The sequence below is a fragment of the Petaurus breviceps genome, unplaced genomic scaffold (assembly GCF_028583685.1).
Source record: "Petaurus breviceps papuanus isolate PSGF00001 unplaced genomic scaffold, PetGlider_PUasm1.0 79, whole genome shotgun sequence".
Taxonomy (NCBI): Eukaryota; Metazoa; Chordata; class Mammalia; order Diprotodontia; family Petauridae; genus Petaurus; species Petaurus breviceps.
In genome coordinates this window covers 15,200,432-15,219,639 of record NW_027186523.1, presented here as the reverse complement: position 1 = coordinate 15,219,639, position 19,208 = coordinate 15,200,432, and the positions used below count along the sequence as shown (strand labels likewise).

The 19,208-nt window shown below is 38.0% G+C and overlaps 1 pseudogene; it reads left to right on the top strand.

Moving 5' to 3' along the window:
- The window catches only part of LOC138175841 (glyceraldehyde-3-phosphate dehydrogenase-like), a 303,386-nt pseudogene that overhangs the window by 270,799 nt on the left and 13,379 nt on the right, over positions 1-19,208 (top strand).

The window sequence follows — 19,208 nt, the reverse complement described above, 5'->3', positions numbered from 1 at the left end:
CCTCTTAACTCATTCCCAACCAGTTGCCTATCTCCACATCATCTTTCATATCAATTGCCACAGTCAGCACCCTATCATAGGCCCTCCTCACTAAGATCTAGACAATTGCAATAGCCTCCTAACAAGTCTTCATCTCTCTATTCTCTCCATCCTCCAATGTTCTTCATGTTGCCAGACTAATTTTTCTAATTATAAATTTGCTCACACTATTATTCCTTTGCTCAGAAATCTTCACCACTCCCAAATGACAAGGCCATCTGCTTCATCTGGCTTTCAAAAGGGCCTCCACATCGGACCTAGGAACTGTTTGATCAGTGACATGGGAAGATTAGAGGAACTGGGGTTAGAGGTCCTGGGTTCAGTTCTCAACTCTGCCACTTACTACCTGTGTGACCTTGGGCACATGACTTAACCTTTAAGGGCCTCCCTTCCTCAACTGAAAAATGAGAAGCTTGGACTGGATGACCTTATAGATGCCCTCTGGCTTTAATTCCATGTTCCTATGGTCATATTTAAGGAATCTAGGTGGCACAATAGAGTACCAGCCTTGGAGTCATTAGGCCCCTAGTTCAAATCTGGCTCAGACATTTACTGGCTGTGTGAACCTGGGCAAGTCACTTAACCCTGCTTACCTCGGTTTCCTCATCTGTAAAATGAATCAGAGAAGAAAATGACAAGCCACTCAAGTATCTTTACCAAGAAAACCTCAAATGGAGTCATGAAGAGCTGGATACAACTGAAACAACTGAGCAGCAACAAAACGACCATATTTGAGTTACTCTCTGCCCCTTGAATAGTCTCTGTCCCTTTTTCCCTCTGCCCCTTTGTGAACACTGGGTTTTATGCCTACCATATTCTCTTTCCACCTACTCAATTCCTACTCATCCAAATGGCAACTTTTCCTTCCCAGAAAGTGATAAGTTTTCACTACTCTGGTCTCACAAAACTTTGCTTTGCACCTTTCAAATGCATCAATAAGTACTTTATAGTATTTTGTGTGAGTATAATATTTCATAATTATCTGCCTTATCTTACTAATAGAATGTAAAGGTGCTTTGAATGCAAAAGATTCTAGCTCTCCCAGAACACATTCTGGTGATGTGAATACAATAGACATTTAACATTTATTTGTTGAATTGAATTAAATTAAATTGAACTCCAGGTAGCTATAAACAGGGACTGATAATTTGAAGTGTTTTTAACACCAAAATGCAGGCATTCACCCTAATAGAATAGCTGGCCTTCCGTTCATACATTCCAGAAAAAAATATATTTAATTGACTAGTCATATCTTGAGCCCTGTCTCTTAATTAAATTTATCTAAGTATTAGAGAAAAAAAAAGAATAGTGAGAAGCCTGGGTCCAAGTTCCACTAAGCTCCAGAAACTGTTACCTAATAACCTTTCTTAGAGGGGCCCAATGCTTTCCTGCCCTGTGTTTACCCCACTCCCATTAACCTCCCCAGTCAGGAATCATGCCTATAGCTTTACCAGCCAGAAACAACATTGGAAGGAGATCTATTTTTAATATAGGCTTTGTCATCTATGATTACTGAAAAACTAAGAGACAGGTTTTGGCTAAATATCCTGTGAAATATTCAAAATCCCCATCTAGAATTTGGCCCTCAGTCTGCCGCATTTATCTTGCTTGGATTCATCTCCCCCTTGCCTCTGCCAATGTTTCTCATTACTAGGGATATTTGTATTCAAAACACATGAACCTCTATCTCCCCAGTGAGGTTCCTGAGGAATCCTGCCTGTGACATCATGATGCAGCATTGTGACATCACAACTGGGAGTAAACAATTGGTATTTTGCTTGTCTTGGCTACTCCCCTGCCAAGATTAGCCAAAGAAGAAAACACCTGCATTTCAATCTCTCTGCCACGTAGTTTCAAAGCTGGAATTTAAGAGTGAAAGTGTAATGTGGTGCACTTTCTCTGGTTTCTCTCTGTGAAAGTCTCTCCCTTTCCCAGACTGCAATATGGAAATCACCTTCCAAAATCATCTTCTTTACCGTCTGCTTTGGCTCTTTGGTGGCTCCCTGTTGCTCTTGACATTCATACTACTCATTCTGGAGTCCAAGGTCCTCTACCAATCTAACTTCCCCCCCTCACTCTTCAATACAATCAAACTTCCTTTTATTTGGTTGATTCAAGTACAGAAATAGTTACTCAATTCTAACTGTGAAAATACCACATAATAGAAGGTGCTGTCCCAAGCCTCTACTGTCTTGAGTATCTTTTTTCAAGCTGTTTTCTTCTGGAATATTCTTCCATTTCATAGTCACCAGATTATCTTTCATTTTTTTTATTTTTAGCAAAAAAAATTCCTCCAGGAAGCATTCCCTGATTGCCTAAGAAATGGAAAGCTTATCATCCTGTCTGTCCATAGTCCCCCTTTCATTTCTTTGTATGTGCAAGTCTATGAATGACTTCATCTTCCTAAGCTCTAGGGCCATGAGCCCTAGGATCAAAAGGGCTTCACTGATGGGGAGAAATATCTCCAAAACATTCTCCATAATACTTCTAGGGGGATAATTAAGGAAGACTGCTTATACATTCTAAGCCTCCTGCAAAACCCAGAAGATAAGACAAACATTTTTTTCTTTGTAACATACTCACAAATATAAATACATACAAAAACCAGAAAATAAATAAAATGCATGAGGAGGAAAAAGCTCTGTGTATCTCATTTTCAGGTCTTGAACATGGTATGTCTCTAGAAACATTAGCTAGCTCATTGTGGGTGCTCAACAAAAATTAATTAATTAAAGGACTGAGGAAGCCCTTTAAGTTGCTGTGATGAGGAACTGTCTTTTGTTGGAAAGTAAAAAAATTAAAATGGGCCTTCCCCAACTTTGTTGTACACATACTCCTTTACAAGTCTATCAATAAAGGGACATGGTTTTGCTTGTCCTGTTCCCCTAAAAGGCTTAAGTCACTAGGCAATTAAGAACCAAAAAGAAACTAGGTAGTCATTTTTATTTTAAAGCAGAGTAGCCTTTACAATGACCAATTATAACTCTAAAATCTGACATCAACATCCCTGATTGTGTTTCAAAAACTTTCATTTCATTAAAAATCACAAAACCCCAGCTCCTTGGGTCCAGTTCCAGTGCATTTCCATATTTAAACAAATAATCACAATATAATAATTCTGTCTCAAATGCTCCTACAGTTTCCTGACAGAAGGTCAGTAGGCTTTTTTTCTTCTATTATTTGGCTGATTCAGATCTCTCCTATCCCCATGGTTGCCTTGAGGAGGCTGAAGTTCCAGGTTTTCTGGTTTCAAAATAAATTGGCAGAAATCTGAAGTGATGCCAATACCGCCCTCCTGCCCGCAGGCATCTGTGTCCCAGTGGGAGGTCTCTTAGCAACCAGGCACAAATCAAATATTTGGGCGTCTGGACACATTCTGATTGGAATGACATCATGAACAAAAACTTCCTCTCTATTTCCCCAACTAGGCTACTGAGAGTTATGGAAAGATAGTGATACCTTCCATTATTCTCAATGTGCTGTGTAAGCCTCTGACTCACCCTGAAGTTAATGGTAGCCCCGTAGGGACATGCAGTGAATGGTACACTAGAGCCATAAGTCCAGAAAGCCCATTTCTACACCAGCCACTTAACTTGCTGTGAGACATTGGACAAATCATTTTAACCTCCCTCCCCCATGGCAAGAGCTACAAGGAACCCCAAATTCTGACATAACCCAGGGAATATGGACCATTATAGCAGAAATCAGAAAGTTTATGATTCTATGAAGGGCGTGAGAGGAAAATTCTCATGCTATACAAAGGAAAATAGCGGTTGGGATTTGTGCAGTACTTAACATTATGAGAAGTTGTTGTTTCTGTCAGTTCTACTTCTAGGACTTCTCTTCAAGTGCAACCTACTCTGAAACTCCCATTTCCTTCTTTACCCCCCCCCCAAATCCTGAAAGAGCAGATGGGTGGGAAAGAGGGAAAGGGAAGGTGTATGGTCAGCATCCTGATGAGGACTTATTTTCATTTCATTACTATCTCACCTCAAACCCTTGGGAGATCTCTTTACATAAAACAAGCCAAACAGTACCCCCTTCAATTTCCAGTTCCATTTAGGAATAGCAGCCCTATGAAAGGCCATATGGTGTAATGGTTAGAGAGCTGGCTTTGAAATCAGGACAACCTGGGTTCAAGATCTACTTCAGACATACTGGCTCTCTGACCCTGGGCAAATCACTCAACTTCTCATTGCTCTAGCCAACTCTCTTAAGACTAAATATTGGAGAGAAGATGCTGACTTGCATTGAGTGAGGGAATGAAATTAATGGTCTGGTCTCTATCCCTATGTAGATGTTTTTTTCCTATCTACAAAACAGTTTTTTTTTCAAACCTGATAGCCTTGCTTCATGGTGTTATTGATGTAAAGTGTTGTATTAAATTAATGTCTATACTAAACAGGAGGGGAAGGGGAGTGGGAGGGGGAGGACTAGCATTGGAATGATCCCAGCTATAATTATTGCTGAGTGTAAGATGCAAATATTCTCCCACTCAAAAACCTTCAATGACTCCCCATAGCTTAAGTAAAGATTTTTTCTTTGGCAGGCAGTCCTTTAATATTCCAATGTATTTGTGACTTCATCTATGTGGGTATTCTCTTAACTATTATAGCTCATGACCCAGCCATGTATTCTTATCCTGAATTATTCTTACCTGTATTTTCCTACAAATTTTCTTTTTTTAAAAAATAATTAATTAATTTTTTATTCTGAACTTAAGAAATAAAACAAGCATTTCCATGACAAAGCAGAATAGAAAAAGAGAGGATTGTACATGAAACTGCAAATCTATTATGTACAACTTACTTTTCCTTTTAAAAATAGAATAAAGTTAACATGTCGCCTTCTTTTTTTTCCCTTCCCACTCCCTTCCCCCAGAGATGGTTGCCATTAGACACACACACACACACATATATATATGTATGTATACATATATCTGTATATATATATATGAAAAACCATACTATACATATTTCTATTTGTCAGTTCTTTCTCTGGATGCAGACAGGACCTTACTTTATGGGTCCTTTGTAGTTAATTTGGGTATTTATAATAGTCAAAATTATTTGGTTGCTCAAAGTTGTTCTTAAAATAATATTGCTGTTACTGTATACAACATTCTATTGGTTCTGCTCATTTTGCTCTTCATTATTTTGTGCAAGTCTTTCAATATTTTTCTAAATCATTAAGCTCACCAGTTCTTACAGCACAGTAGTATTCCATCACAATCATATAGCACAACTTGTTTAGCCATTCCCTAATTGATGGGCAGCCCTGGAACTTCTTAAAATAAGTACTTTAGAACATATAGATTCTTTTCCTTTTTCCCTAATTATCTTGAGAAACAAACCTAATAGTGGTATTGCTGGGTCAAAGGTACAGGCAGTTTTATGACTCTTTGGCCACCCCACAAATTTTCAAGAGAGTACAGGAACCTTTCTTCTTTTTCTTTTAATATTTCAGATGTACCCATGTGTCACTCAGTCAGGATATATAAAAATACACTTGCTTTGATTTGGTGATTTGATTTGATTGTTAAGAAAGTGAAAATCTGTCCATATTGTTGAATGCCTTGTGTAATCTTTATTTATAGACTGTAGCTTTTAGGAGCCACACCATGAGGAAGAGGCATAAACACAGGTTAATGACTTGTCACTATGATTTTTAAAAGTGGTTAGATTTCTACCTCAAACAAGAAAAGGTATCTATTATTAATTGACTCAAGTGTGTGCCTGTAAGTTGGCTAGTGAATGGGAAGATATTAGTGAGGGGGATGACAGGATCAAAATTAGAGAATGATCTAGCGTGAAGCTGGAGGTCATACTGAGAGTAGCATGGGGAAAGTATGACTTTTTAATCAGTAAACAGTAAATTGACAAACATATGTTAAGCACTCACTATGTGCCACACAAAATTTTAGGTGCTGGGAATACAGATAAAAGAATAAAACAATCCCTTCCTACTCTTAAGAAGCCTGCATGCTGATCAAGGTAAATGTTAGAGAAGCATAACCCAGATAGATTCAAGTCATAAGACCCAAAGGTGGGGAATAGGTGGAAAAAAATGATTTCACCATCTTTCTTGGTCTTAGCCTAAATATTCACTTAATTATATTTTTTTCTCTTGAAGTGCATTTGGTTGGCCATGTTATTTTATATATTAACTCTAGAATACGATTCTCCAGTCCTTACGGTGTAAACAAGCTGAAAATAATTTGCTTTAGATAGTTCAGCCAGAATGGTGAGGACTGACTAAAGCAAAGAGAACATATTTCCTAATTAACAGAACTTGGTGTTGTAGAGATAAAAAGTGAGAGGAATGCTAAACCCTGAAAACTCAAGGGGAGAATTTGAGGAGCCATTGTAAAAGGTACTCAAATATGTAAATGGATCCATGATTAAAGAGTTCCCTATAAAGGTAAAAATTACAACCCAATTTTACCTGTCCATCCCATGCACCTCTTGTCCATGTTCTCCCCCAAATTTGCCATAGAGGACCTGCCAATGTCCTGGAGACGTTCCTCAATATCTCCCCACATATGAAGGCAACAGTGGAACACTCTGGTTGTCTACCTGTCATCCCTTGCTCTTGACGTGTAGCTAGCCCATCTTTTCTTCCTGACATCCTTTACTCTTATTAATAATAATAATAGTTTATCATTTATATAACACTTTAAGGTTTGCAAATTCCTCTACGTGGAATGTTATTTCATTTGATCCTCAGAACAACCCTGTGAGGTAGGTGAGGTTATTATCCCCAGTCCACAAATTGTTGTTCACCCTCCGTTCTTGAGGACTAACAAAACGAGGATGATGTCTTGACTTGTGAGTGAATTGGATTTTAATGAAACAGAGCTGAACAAAGTCACCAGCCTCACTCTCTCTTCCAGAGTCATCAGAGGCCAATGGCAGGATAAAAGTCAAGATGGTTGGCAATCGCCTAGGATGTAGTGGGTGACCTTCGCCTTTTAAAGTTAAGGTCTTTCCCAGGTCTCAGTTTATCTAAGGCAACATCCACTCAGTGATTAAAGGCTAGGTAAGAACTGAGACAGAAGATGGCCTAGTTTGCCAGCACAAAAGAATCAGTCTGGGAGGGGAAGACCAAATCAAGACAGAGAGGTTAAGTGATTTGCCCAGGATCTCACAGCTAGCAAGGAGCTGAGACAGAATTTGAATTCAGGTCTTCCTGACTCTAAGTCAAGTGCTTTGAAATTCACTGAATCATGTAGCTACTCTTCTTTGGAGTTCTTCCTTGGTTAGTCCTTGCAGCCCACCCACACCATCATGCATCTTTCCATTGCCCTCCACATGATACACATCTTTAGTTCTTCAGAGGTACTGCTATTCTGCAACTAACTGCCATGATATATTTAACATTGAAAAGATGAGCCTTTGCTTTTATGAGAAGTTTGAAATCAGTTTTAAAAAAAGAGCTTTGCAATTTCCCCAAAGCAATCGAACCTGTTCTCTTCCTCCTATTCAGCTTTGGGCCCAGCTCACTATCAGTCCCAGTCTACATACTGTTGGAGTGTCCATTCAAATGCATGCTGAAATCTGACCAAGAGATATTCCTCATGCATTTTGTCTTTCCTCTGTGGATGAACAGGCCACATTAGAAACTCCATCATCCTACCCATTTCACATTATTTTCCCATGCTGAACTCATTTCACTGCTAACCCACCCTCTGAATCCCTCACTTTCCTCGGGGAAATGAAATTCTTATGGCAAGAATTTATCAGCCAGTTAGAAACAGTGACAGACACCCCCCCCACCCCACCCTCACCCTAAGACACTTTATGGCAAAAAGGGATACTGCAATAAGTCATCAACTTGCAGTTTCTCTCTAACATGTAAAATCTGAGCTAACAGATACAGTAGAAGCACAAGAAGCATTGGCACTCATGATCCTACCTCAATCATGTGTGGCAATCACATACTGCCCACACTTACATAGTATCCATATACCTAGGGACTTGTCTTATCCGCACTACTAGAACACAAATTCTTGAAGGATAGGAAATGTAAACTGTATACTTTTGTACCCTTCACAAGGTCTAGTTCAGGAGAACACACAAGCCCCTCTCACTCAAATCAAAGTCAACTGCAAGTCATGTCATCATCTCCCTGGTATCATAGTCCTCTTCAAGAACGAAGGACAAACACAAATTCAGCAGAACCTTAAGCAAAGAAAGGAATGTGCGAATCTTTGTAGAATAAATGGATGGATGTGTTTGTTGCATTATCTTACAAAAATTTGGAGAGTTACAGGGATGTTAATGGCTCTGGTTTTAATTAGATGTGTGCCATTTATTGAAATGTTGACATAATTAGAAAATGTTTACCTATCTGTAAGACTATTTCGCACCCAGTTCCTCCTTCATCAATCAATAAATAAATGAAAAGCATTTATTAAGTATTTAGTATGTGCCAGCAAGAAAGCAGTGGATAGAGTTGGCATAAGAGTCAGAAAGACTTGCTTTGAATTCCTAAATCTACATAAAGTAACTAAGTGACTCTAGGCAGGTCACTTAACCTGTCCATGTTCTAGGCAACTAAGACTATAAGTTGCAAAGAAGATGCCAGCTTGCATTGGTAAAAGGAGTTTCCTCACCTAGGAGTTCCTTATACCAATGAAATTATAGGTCCAGTCCTTGTCCATATATGACTATGTGCTAGGAACAGTGCTAGGAGGAGGAAGAGGAATAGAACAGAGGAGGAGGAGATGAAAGGGATAGATGAGGAGGAAGAGGTGGGAAAAGGAAGAGGAAGAGGAGAACGTAGTAGCAACCACACTGGCATACCCAGGGTGGCTCTAACCACACTGGCATACCCAGGTTTTTAGATCTGCTTTACTAGGAAAGATAGCTGTTTAAGGGATCAACAATCTTTTTTAATTACATTCACTAGTTCAGGGGAAAAGTCAGCACCCTGAACTTCAGCGAAAATACAGAGAAAATACAAGCAGAGAAATAAAGACCAACATACAGAGCTCTGCCTGAATCAAAGCAATATTGCTATACATTTTACATACATCCCTGGATAAAGAGAGTCTTTACATCTGAGCAGCTGAGGAGCTCTGAACATATGGCCACTCATAATCTCAATCAGGGAATCACAAGATCCTTCTCATAAGCGAGCCCCCAAAGCAAAATACCAACTTAGAGTATATACACACTTCTCAGAGCCAGAAGGTATCACAACCCCTTTGACTCAGTGCCTAATTAGAAATTAGCAAAAGATGTGAAAGCCTTACTACAAGCAAGTCTCCCCTAAGCAAACTTCCCTTAATGGGCTCTACCTGAGGCCTATTAATGGTCGGGAAAGATCTTAAATCCCATAATGAGAAGGAGGAGAAACTATCCTTTATATCATAAAATGGCACCATTATCCTCCTTCAGTGGAGCATGGACTTTGATTTTTTTTTCTTTTGGTTAATGGGATACATTTGTGCCAATCTAACCATGTCTTTTCTGTTAACTCATATCCCCTTTGTGACCAATGACAATTTTTAAATGGTTTTCCCTAGTGTGTTATCATAGAAAAGCAAGGATAGAGACTTTCATTTTTGTATTTGTATCCTTATTGTACCTAGTATTATGCCTGACACATGGTAAGCACTTAATGGATGTTTGCTTATTATCACACATGATTGAGGGTGGGATCATGAGTGCCAATGCTTCTTGTGCTTCTATTGTATCTGTCAGCTCAGATTTTACATGTTAGAGAGCAACTGCAAACTGATGGCTTATTGTAGAATCTCTTTTGCCACAAAGTGGCTTGGGGTGAGGGTGGGGTGGGGGAAGGGTGTCTGTCACTGTTTCTAACTGGCTGATAAATTCTTGCCATAAGAATTTCATTTCCCCAAGGAAAGTGAGGGATTCAGAGGGTGGGTTATCAGTGAAATGAGTTCAGCATGGGAAAATAATGGCCAGCTCAGAAATCTACAATTTCAGGTTCATCAACAAAAGTGGTTCAAAAGTTTGGTGCTCTCTAGACAAAGTTTGAAAATTTTGCCTGCTCTTTTTTACCATCCACTTGAGGACTTCAAACCTTCACAAGACATTTGAAGTGTCACAAAATTAACACCAACATACCATGGAAAACTGAATATTTTTGCACTTAAAATATGTATATTCATAAAAGTTCATATTGAAAAGGGTCCCTCATTGCAATTCCACTTTATACTATGCCATTCACTCATTAGTATGACATAGACTAGAGATAATTATTGTAGTCAATGGACCTTTCAGAATAATTTCTGTGGGTACTGCAAATCAGAGTGATTAGCCTCAAGATTTTGAGTCCCTCACTGCTACAAGGACCAGGATACTGATAGCATGAGATGAATTCTGGTCATGAATTTTAGGCTTATTTCTCCCTTTACAATTCCCTTATGACAATGCAAAAAAAGTCACTCTATTGCCTCACATAAGGTAAAAATATTAGGAGGAATTAAATAATAAACCAGTTATCAAGAATTAAGTGGCTACCATGTACCTACCAAACATTGTGCTAGGTGGTGGGGATACAAAGACATATGTAAATTAGTTTCTGCCCTCAAAGAGCTCACATTTTAGTTGTGGAGACAACAGGTAACTATATAAGTATATAGAAAATAAATACATTGGCTGGAAGGAAACTAGAAGCTGGATAGATCAGGAAAGCTGGCATTTAAGCCACATTTTGAAGGAAACAAGAAATCTTAAGAGGTGGAGATGAGAAGTGAGAGCCTACCAGGGATGGAGGACAGCCAGTGTGAAAGTAGAGAGAGGAGACAATGTTTTATGTGAAGAGGAACAAGAAGACCTGACCAGCTGGACCACAGAATGAAGGAAGGTCTGTAATATATACCAAGGTTGGAAAGATTGGGCCAGAGCATGAAGGTTTTTAAAAATCAGAGGAGAAAGGGAAGGACCACCCAGCTTGACTTAGTCTAGGCTCCAAATCTCTCTATGAATAGCTACCTCTTCCCCTCATTTTAACTCCTGGAGTTAACTCTAAAGAAGATTGATTTCATTTATTTTCAAGGGAAGTAAAATGAATTCTTTATTCCTTATTCCCTTCTTCATTTTACTAGGTTAAAAGAACACAAGCATCTGCCTTCAGCTAATATACTCAGTGTTCTTTCACAGACACAGATTCCAATGAAAACCTGCAATACGGAATTTAAAAGAAGTAAAGAAATATTGAATTTTTCCTAAATCTGTTACCTAATTTTTCTCCTGGCCATTTGACACTTAAGGCAGGTGGGCTAATACTTCTTTCTATTAAGGCTTTAAGATATTTCTTGGAAAAATTGAAGCTTTTTTCCCAAAACTAGCTAAGGGAAAAACTGCCAAATATAAAATGAGTGGAATAGGAGGAGATGAATAATAACAGTACTAAATTTCATCTTCAATTACCAATAAAACACTACTTTGACGTTTCACTATTGTGTGAAGGTGACCCTGGATTCTCAAAAATTATACCAAGAGAATTCAAGATCTGGTAGGCACCAACAAGCTGGAAAAGATTAATATACAACCTGTCAGTGGACTAGAAGTCTACCATAGCTAAATTCAGACAGGCTTATCATCAGAAGGATGGCCACCAGATAATTATGTTTTATGGTAAAAGTAACTCATGAATACTGCCTAACAAGGTATAGTTGAGTTACGTTTAGCCTTGATGAAGAGACCACATTGATAAAATGTACTCTTGAAGTATATAAATAATATTAAACAGATGGTACTATAAAGTATCATGTTGATACAAAGATATGCATAATCACAGATCATAGGTTCAGAGATTTTAGAGCTGAAAGGAACTTTAGTGACCATTAAGTCCAACTTTCATATTTTAGAGTTGAGAATTCTGTCACATCGCAAGTAATTATGTAAGATGGGATTAGAACTCAAGTCTTCTCGACTCCAAGTCCTATAAGATCTAGTGTTTGCCTTCAAGGAACTTACAATTCAGTTGTTGATTGAACAAGACAAATACCTCTAGACAATTTGATTGCAATACAATGTAGCTTATGGTAAGCACCAAATGTGTGGTATAGACAGTAAGTGCTTTATAGTGTTTGATCACTGTGGGCTAAGAGTGATCAGAGAAGACTTCCTAAAGGATACAAGATATGGAATGGGCTCTATAAGATTCAGATGGTTAGAGAATAAAAGGTAAAGCATTTGAGACATTAAGAATAGTATAAGCAAAGTAAGAGAGGAGAATGTGCCTGACATATTCCAGGGAAAGACCACAGAGTGATAGAAATAGGAGAGGGTTTGTCTTGGAAAGAAATGGGAGATAGGAGAGGTAGAATCATAGAATCTCAAATTTGCAAGGCACCTCAGAGATCATGACATCCAATCCATTTCTGCATGAGAAGAATATTCTATATCGTCATCATCATCAAAAAATATTTATTAAGCACATATTATGTGCCAGTCACTCTGCTAAGGGCTAGAAATACAAAGAAAGGCAAAAACATTGTCCATATCCTCCAGGGACTCACATTCTTTTCTTTAAATACTATTTATTTAATTTTAGATTTTTTTTAATTGCATTTCAGATTCTCCCCTTCCCAATCCTCCCTAGGCACTGAGAATGCAAACAATATATAAATTATACATGTGAAATCATGCAAAATATATTTTCATATTAGCCATATTGAGAGAGAGAGAGAGGAAGGGAAGGAGGAGGAAGGGAAGGAAAGGAGGAGAGGAAAGAAAGGAAGGAAAGAAGAAAGGAATGAAGGAATAAAGGAAGAAGGAAAGAAAGAAAAAGAGAAAAAGGAAGGAATGGAAGGAAGGAAGGGAAGGAAGGAAAAAAGAAAGAGAAAGAAAGAAAATGAGAAAATTCTATTTCAATTTGCATTCAAAGTTCATCAGTTCTCTCTCTGGATGTGGACAGCATTTTTTTTTCATGAGTCCTTTGGAATTATCTTAGATCATTGTATTGATCAGAGTAGACAAGTTTTTCACAGTTAATCATCATTATAATACTGCTATTGCTGTTCACAATGATCTCCCAGTACATCTCACATTATTTTATATCAGTTCATATAAGTCTTCCCATGTTTTTTCTGAAACCCTCCTTCATCTCTGTTAAAGCACAGCAGGATTTCATCACAATCATACACCACAAGTTGTTCAGCCATTCCCCAAGTGATGAGTATCCCCTCAATTCCCAATTCTTTGCCACCAGAAAAAGAGCTGCTATAAATATTTTGTAATATATAGGACCTTTTTGTTTTTCTTTGACCTTTTTTGGAATACAGACCTAGCACTGGTATTGCTAGATTGAAGGGTATGCACAGTTTGATAGCCCTTTGGGCATAGTTACAAATTGTTCTCCAGAATTGTTGGACCAGTTCACTATTCCACTATTCCAGTTCATTAATGTACCTACTTTTCTTTATCAAAGGGCTCCCATTCTAATGGCAAACAAGTAGTCATTCAGTCTTTGCCTGAAGATGCCAAATGATGAGGAAGACTATTTCTAGAGGAAATCTATGTCACTTTAGAATTACTTTGTTAAGTTTTTCCTTATACAAATGCCTCTCTTCAAATTCTACCCTTAAATAAACCAACCAACAAGTATTTGATAAGCACCTGACATGTACTAGGCAATGGTACTAGACACTGGTGATTCAGAGACCAAAAAAATGAAATAATTCCTATTCTTAAGAAGAAAATTATATTAGGCAAGACATGTACCCACTGTTCTGACCAAAATAAATCTAATCCTCTTTCCACATAACTGTCTTTTACATACTTGAAAACAACTAAAAGTACTGCCCATAAGTCTTCTCTAATACAAGCTAGACATACCTTTCAACAGATCCTTCCATGGCAGGACTTCTTAACTTTTTTTATGTTGTGGATCCCCTTGACAGTCTGGAAAAAAACATATGGACCCCTTCTCAGAATAATGTCGAGGAAACCAATTATATTGAACAGTTATAAAAAGAAAGTTTGAGGATTTCATGTTAAGAGCCCTGCTCTATGGCAAAGTTTCCAATCCCTTCACCATGCTGACTGGCACTTAATAAATGCTCATTGACTAACTGAATCAAAGAATCTCTGGATAATAAATACCCTTTCTAAAATGTGTCACTCAAAATTGAAGAAAATACTACAGACTGGGACCAGAATGTGAAAGTCCTTGAACCAAGGCCTGCCAACTTTACCTTCATAATATCTCTTGTATATGCTCCTTTCTCTCCTCTGACACTGCTATCACTTTTTTGTAGGCCCTCATCACTTCATGCCTGGACTATTACAATAGCCTATTGATGGGTTTGCCTGTCCCAAGTCTGGACCCACTTCAGTCCTTCCTCCACTCAGTTGTCAAAGTGATTTTCTTAAAGTACAAGTCGGACCATGTCATCTCCTCATACACACATTCAATAAAATCCAGTGACTCCTTATCACCTCTTAGATCAAATATGAAATCTTCAATTTGTCATTCAAAGTCATTCATAACCTACCCCACTATGATTTTTCCAACCTTCTTATACTTTATGCCCTTTAATATACAAGTACTCTTGAGATTCCATGACATTGACGTCCTTGCTGTCCTATGAGCAAAAAACTCAATCTATGATCCCAGGAATTTTTACTGGATATACCCCATGGCTGGTATTTCTGTCTCATGTCCCATCTAAAATACAACCTTAGGAAGCCTTTCCTGATTCCCCTTAATTTTGGGCCCCCAAATGCAACTTTGCTAAATGGATCCCCAGTCTAGTCCTGCACCCAGCTCCATGGGTCCCCAAACACTACAAAATCTGCTTGTATGGAAGTTCCCCTTGTGACTGCTTTTTGATGATGGTTTGAAGCACAGTTTAGGGTCTTGTTTGTATATAGTTGATAGGTCTGCCTGTTGTCTCCCCCATTAGAACATGAGCTCCTTGAAAGTAATGACTATCTTTTGCCTCTTTTGAACAGCACTTGGCACAGTGCCTAGCACATAGGAGACACTTAATAAAATAATACTGAACAATTTATTAATAGTCTGTGATGCTTAAGAAGTTTGAAAGACATGGTTTCTGGGTAATTTAATCATTTTATTAATAGGACTAGCATGTTGTTAATAAAAGAGGTCAGTGGCACTCTCTAATGCCAAAGACCCTTCATGGCAGTGGGACAACAGTTTATATGCCCTTGGAAGAGCAAGTGTTCCTGAGGGTGGCAATCAACTCTGATTGGTTAACAATTAATGAGAGAGGAGGAGAGAGCCAAGATGGCAAAGAAAAGGCAGTGACGCATCTAAGCTGTCCCCCCAAAATCCTCTGAACACATTTAAATAATGCTATAAAACAATCCCTGGAGCAGCAGAACCCACAAAAGGACAGGATGAAAGATTTTCCCAGTCAAAGACAACTTAGAAGGTCAACAGGAAAAGTCTGTTTTACCTAGGTAAGAGTGGAGCACAGTCCAGTACAGGCTGTGCCAGAGCAGATAAGGCCCCAGCAAACCCAGGGCAGGCTTAGCAGGCCTTGGGAGTCACTGATGCAGCAGCTGCTGCTGCTGCTGCTCCAGAGCTCTGAGCCCACAGACTATAAGAGGGTCAAAGAACTGATCAGATGGAGATTATGGCGGTCTCTTTGCTAGCACTAAGAGCAGGACTCTGTTACTTTGCCCATACTCAGATTCAGGTCACAGTCCTCGGTAGCAGTCCCAGGGCAAGGAGGAACACTAGCATAGCAGATCTTGAAGCCAGAGTTGAGCAGGGACCCTCATCACAGTCCTAGGGCAGAAGAGAGTGCTTGTGGTCACTCATAGACCTCTTCTTACATCATACCACCTTGAAAGAACTGAAAACTTATAGGTTCCTAGAAATACCTCTGAAAACAGCTGCACAAGAGCTCTGAAGCTTTGGAGAGTGAGCACTCCACCCTGGAAGCAGAGTCCCACTTTTACAAAGAGTAAAAAGTAAAGAAATAGACTACAAAAATGAGCAAACAACAGGAAAAAACCTGACCACAGAAAGTTACTATGGTTACAAGGAAGAGCAAAACACACAGTCAAAGGAAGATAACAAAGTCAAAGCTCCAACATTTAAAATCTCCAAGAAAAATATGAATTGGTCTCAGGCCATGGAAGAGTTCAAAAATAATTTTGAAATCAAGAAAGAGAGGTAGAGGGAAAATTGGGAAGAGAAATGAAAGTGATGTAAAAGAATCATGAAAAAAGAGTCAATGTAAACAAAAAAAGAGTCACAAACACAAAAAAATACTGAAGAAAATAACACTTTAAAAAATAGATTAAGCTGAATAGTAAAAGAGGTACAAAAAGCCAGTGAAGAGGAGAATGCCTTGAAAAGCTAAATTGTCCAAATGGAAAAAGAGGCACAAAAATTCACTGAAGAAAAAGCTCCTTAAAAAGTAGAATTGTCAGGGGCAGCCAGGTAGCACAGCGAGTAAGAGCACCGGCCCCAGTGTTGGGATGACATGGGGGATCGAATCTGGGCTCAGACACTTAGCATCCACCCAAAAACACCTGGCTGTGTAACCTTGAGCAAGTTACTTAACCCCAATTGCTTAAAAAATAAAAAGTAGAATTATCCAGAAGGTACAAAAGTTCACTGAAAAAAAATAATTCCTTAAAAATTAGAATTTAGCAAATGGAAGCTAATGATTTTGTGAGAAATCAAGAAACAATAAAACAAAACCAAAGGAATGGAAAAAAGTAGAACACAATGTGAAATATCTCAATGGAAAAATAACTGCCCTGGAAAATAGATCCAGAAAAGATCATTTAAAAATTTATTGGACTACCTGAAAGCCATGATCAAAAAAAGAGCTTAGACATCATCTTTCAAGAAATTATCAAGACTGCCCTGATATTCTAAAACCAGAGGGTAAAATAATAAGTGAAAGAATCCATCAATTAGCTCCTGAAAGAGATCCCCAAGTGAAAACTCCTAGGAATGTTATTGCCAAATTCTATAGTTCCCAGGTCAAGGAGAAAATATTGCAAATAGCCAGAAAGAAACAATTCAAGTATCATGGATCCACAGTCAGGATAACACAAGATTTAGAAGCTTCTACATTAAAAGATAAGAGGACTTGGAATATGACATTTTGGAGGGCAAAGGAGCTAAGATTAAAACCAATAATCACCTACCCAGCAAAACTGAGTATAATCCTTTGGGGGTGGGAGGGCAGGGAATAGACACTCAATGAAACAGAGGACTTTCAAGCATGAAAAGACCAAAGCTGAATAGAAAATTTTACTTTCAAAAACAAGACTCAAGCAAAGCATTAAAAGGTAAACAGGAAAAGGAAATCATAAGGGACTTAATGAGGTTAAACTGTTTACATTCCTGCAAGGGAAGATGATAATTGTAACTCATAAGAACCTTCTCATTATTAGGGCAGTTAGAAGGAGTATTTCACAGAGAGAAGGCACAGGTGTGAAATATGAAGAGATGATATCTAAAAAATGTAGTTAAGAAGTGAGAAAGAGGAATGCACTGGGAGAAAGGGAAAGCAAGAGGTAGAATGGGGTAAATTATCTCACATAAAAGAGGCAAGCAAAAGTTTTTACAGTGAAGGGGAAGATGGTGGGGAGTGAGTGAACCTTACTCTCATCATAATTGGCTCAAAGAGGGAATAGCATACACACTCAACTGAGTATAGAAATCTATCTTAATCTACAAGAAAGTAGGAGGGGAAGAGAAGAGGGCGATAATAGAAGGGAGAGCACACTGGGGGAAGTGATAGCCAGAAGCAAAACACTTTTGAGGATGATGGGTTGAAAGGAGAGAACAGAATAAACAGAGAGGAAGGAGGAGGAAATAAGATAGAGGGAAATACATTTAGCAATCCTAACTGTGAAAAAAACATTTTGAAGCAAGTTTTTCTGATAAAGTCCTCATTTCTCAAATATATAGAAAACTGAGTCAAGTTTAAGAACCATTCCCCAATTGATAAATAATCAAAAGATATGAACAGTTTTCAGATGATGTAATCAAAGCTGTCTATAGCCATATTTTTAAAATGCTCTAAATCACTATTGATTGGAGAAATGCAAATTAAAAACAATTCTGAGGTACCACTTCATACCTATTAGATTGGCTAACATGACAGAAAAAGAAAATGACCAGTGTTGAAGGGGATGTGGGGAAAATGAGACATTAATGCACTTTTTTCTAGAGTTGTAAAATAATTTAACGATTCCTTTTTTTTTTTTTAAGCAACTGGGGTTAAGTAACTTGCTCAAGGTTACACGGCCAGGTGTTTCTGGGTGAGTGCTAAGTGTCTGAGCACGGATTCAATCCCCAGATCATCCCAACAGGAGCTGGTGCTCTTACTTTCTGTGTTACCTGGCCACCCCAATTTAACCATTCTTTAGAGAAATTTGGAACTGTGTCCAAAGGGCTATAAAAATGTTTACCCTTTGACCTAGCAATGTATCCCAAAAGAGATTAAAAAAAAAAAAAGGAAAAAAGCTAATCCTAGCTCCTTATTTATAAAAAAATATATATTTATAGCAGCTCTTTTCTGAAAATTTGAAATTGAGGGGATGCCCATCCACTGAGAAATAGCTGAATAAGTTGTGGTATATAATTGTGATGAATACTATTGTGCTTTGAGAAATGATGAGCTAGATACTTTCAGGAAAACCTGCAAAAACTGACATGAACTAATGGAAAGTAAAGTGAAATAGAACTAGGAGAACATTGTATATAGTAAAAGCAATATTGTAAGATGATCAACTGTGAATGACCTAGCTATTCTCAGCAATACAATTCTCTAAAGATAACTTTGGACTTACGATGAAAAAATGCTATCTATCCCCAGAGAAAGAACTAATGGAGTCTGAATATAGAAAAAAACATACCTTTTTTACCTTATTTTTCTTGGGTTTTTATACTGGTTTGTGTTTTCTTTTACAACATGACTAATATGGGAAATATGTTTTGCATGACTACACATGTATAACCTATATCAAATTGCTTGCCTTCTTTATGAGAGGGAGAGAATTTGGAAATGAATTTTTAAAAAACAAATACTGAAAATTGTGTTTACATGTAATTGGGGAAAAATAAAATATTAAACTAAAAAAAAAAGAAATGGTGAGTAGTATGCTCTCAGAAAAACCTGGAAAGACTTACATGAGCTAATACAAAGTTAAATGTATTGTTTACAAAGTAACATCGATATAGTAAGATGA